Source organism: Peromyscus maniculatus, chromosome 5 (genome assembly GCF_049852395.1).
Source record: "Peromyscus maniculatus bairdii isolate BWxNUB_F1_BW_parent chromosome 5, HU_Pman_BW_mat_3.1, whole genome shotgun sequence".
NCBI lineage: Eukaryota > Metazoa > Chordata > Mammalia > Rodentia > Cricetidae > Peromyscus > Peromyscus maniculatus.
The window spans coordinates 98450490-98453550 of record NC_134856.1 but is presented as its reverse complement, the minus strand read 5'-3'; the positions used below and the strand labels follow the sequence as shown (position 1 = coordinate 98453550).

At 39.1% G+C, this 3061-nt stretch overlaps 1 pseudogene; it reads right to left on the bottom strand.

Annotated features, from left to right (window-relative positions):
* Positions 1–479: 479 nt before the first annotated feature.
* LOC102914233 (large ribosomal subunit protein uL15 pseudogene) lies at positions 480–914 on the bottom strand (annotated as a pseudogene).
* Between the last annotated feature and the right edge of the window lie 2147 nt (positions 915–3061).

Here is a 3061-nt window from a genome sequence, read left to right as displayed (position 1 = left end):
TGCATTCATGGTCTTTATTCAGACATTTACTCATATCCTCTTTAAGTTCATAATTACCACTTGAAATCATTGTCTTATGTATAAGCTAAATTGCTTTTCTCGGGGAACATTATGATGGGTATGCCAATTTATGGAGAAGACAGTGTGTCTTGGTTAGTCATGTTGTATTTTTGTTGTAAAACCTAGGTATCTGGTGTCAGATTATTGTTAGGGTTTCTTAATATGGATATCTGGTCTCACCATTGGAGGGAGGGTGTTGAGATATTTGCTGTCACCCTAACTTGTCAGGTTGTAGGTCAGCTGGATGTTGCAATAACAGCTCAGCTAGAGATAAGTTCAACCAAGAATCAGAACCCCTGTAGACTTAGAAGATTCTAGGTGATAATCTTCAGAAGTCTGGAGGGCTTGCAGGTTTTTTGTTTTTGTTGTTGTTGTTTTTCTTTTTTTGAAAATGTTAGCATTTAATTAACCTACTTGGTGGCATCAAGCCACCAGGACACAGGCACCTCCAACACCCTTTATCTTCTCTTCAGCTCTTCTACTGAAAAATTTGCCTTTCACGATGACAGGCTGCTTAGGGAGCTTTCCCTTCCCCAGAATTTTGTAGTAGCCCGATCACACAGCATCAATGATGGGAGCAGCTTCAGTCTTGTTCTTTGCAGTGTTGACCCACCCATGTCTGCTCACTGACCAGTGTCCACAATGTGTCCAGGTTGACAGTTGGGCAGAAGCTCTGGTTCCCCTTAAAGGTAGCCTGGATATTTGTTGAAGTTGATCCTGTGGTGATGCATACCTCCAGTATCCCCACGGCCTCCTGGGTGCTTGAAGTGTTTACCAATGCGGCCGTGGCTCACGTGACCCTGGAGTTTCTGGGTCTTCCAGAGTTTCTGGGTCTTCCTCAGTCTGGATGGCATGGCAGCAGCAGAAAGGAAAGAGTGGGCTTACAGTTTCTAAAGGTGGTTCTTGTGCTGCAAGGGCTGTGCTTCACAGAGTGATGCATCCTTGGTGGGAGAAGACCTAATGATGCTACATCCGCATGATATAGAGGTAAATGAGGTAAAGAGCACCCTTGGAATCTCTATCTGGGATTTCATTTACAGGATGTCACATGGTCCTAGAACATCTGGTGGGTAGCATGACAGGCTGGCTCTGGGGTCCCTACATGGTGTCCCAGGTCCTTACCTGGGATTTGAGTTGCAGGACCCCACACAGTCCCAGAGCAGTGTAGTGGGTGGGAGAGCTGAAGGAGAGGCAGGTGAAGTGGCTGTAGGGATTCCTACTTGGAGTCACAGTCATATGACTCCAGTCTGGACTGTGGGTGGAATCACTGGCCAGTGAGTATATTGGTTCTGAGAGTACCTACCTGTGGCTCCAGTTTTTAGGACTATTCAAAGTCCCTGGTTATTTGCAGTGAGTAGTGTGGCTAGCAGGCAAGCAGGTAGACTAATTCTGAAGTTCCCTATCTTGGGCTCCAGGTTACAGATCGCCATGCAGTTAGTTGTAAGATAACACAGGCTGCATTAAATGTATAAGAACTCATTCTACTAACATTTAGTTGTCTCTTAAAATATCCCTAAGAAACTTGGTGGTCGTTTTTCTTGAATTTTTAAGTGTATCTAATTTGCAAGAATTCTTTCTAACACTTTTACCTTTTACCACTGGAATTATTAATGAGATTGACTTATGGAATATGGGGTCATTTTTGTTATTATAATTTTTTTGCTACTCAGTGCTTCATTCTGAGTGAGTCAAGTAATAAGAAAGACAGTGTTACTACAGGGTGTGTATGAAAATTGTCCAAGGGCTGTCAGGCATGAATCCTTTTTAATGGAATCAATTGCTACATTCTTAATGTCTCTGTGTTTTCCCTAAATTGATCTTCCTGAGAACAGACCCAGGATCAAGTCCAGCCATCAGGCTGACTCCTTTCCCATCACTACTCACAATTGCCTTTTGTTCTGAATAAGAAAGACAGAACTCTCACCCATCTGAATTTAACTAGTTGCATCCAAGATGTAAATCTCTAATCCCTAAGAAAGTTTCAAAATATAGCTCTAGGTGTTGAGAAAACAAATGATGTTAATGACTACTTAATAACCTCCCAAGCTTGTTACTTGTTTTTCAAGTCTTCACTATCTACAAATTGAAATAGGATTTAATATACTATCAGTGTCAGATCACCAACATTTAACTTACAAGAAACCAAAATTTGCACAAAACAAAACAAAACTTGCCACATTTTTCATTTCAACTCAAGATTACAATAGCTTCAAAAATTAAAAAAAAAATAGCAATTTTAGTGGTGATGGCTTACATTAGTAATTCTAAAACTTAAGAGACTGGCAGGACAATTGCCATGAGTTTCAGCCCACTGTGGGCTACATATTGAGTTTCAGTTCAGCCTGGGGTATATAAAGTGAGACCCTCTCTCAGTGAAAAAAAGAAAAAAAAAATTCTGAGATGTTAATCCTCCATACTTATAGATGCATGCATATTCTTAAGGGGTATTATCAACAAGACTTTCTTTTATATTTAATAATGATCCTAATGTATATCATTTACCTTTTATATTATTTTCCTCATAAATATAGGTTTTTATATTTAAAACAAATTTTTTTGAATTTTAAAATAATTGTCTTTTAAAGATTTACTTTTTAAGGTTTATTATTTATATGTATAAGTGTGTATTCCAAAGAGGCAATAAGTGGGCTTCAGGTCTCTGGAGGTGAAACTACAGGCAGTTGTGAGCTACCCAACATAAGTGCTAGGAACTGAACTGAGGTCCTCTACAAGGACAGCAAGAGCTCTTAACTGCTGAGTCATCTCTATAGCCACAAAAAAGTAGTTCTATACATATACATATGATGGGTATTAATAAAAGCCTTCAAAGATGAAAGATAATGTAATAGAATCAATGGTGGGAATGGCATGGGAATACATTTCAAGCTAAAAAAGGAAATGTGTATAAATTTAAATTGTTAAATGTGAGCATTCTCCCTTATTCTTAAATGGTAATGGGTGAGTGATTAAACTTGCTGTGGTAGTTCATTGCATGACTATA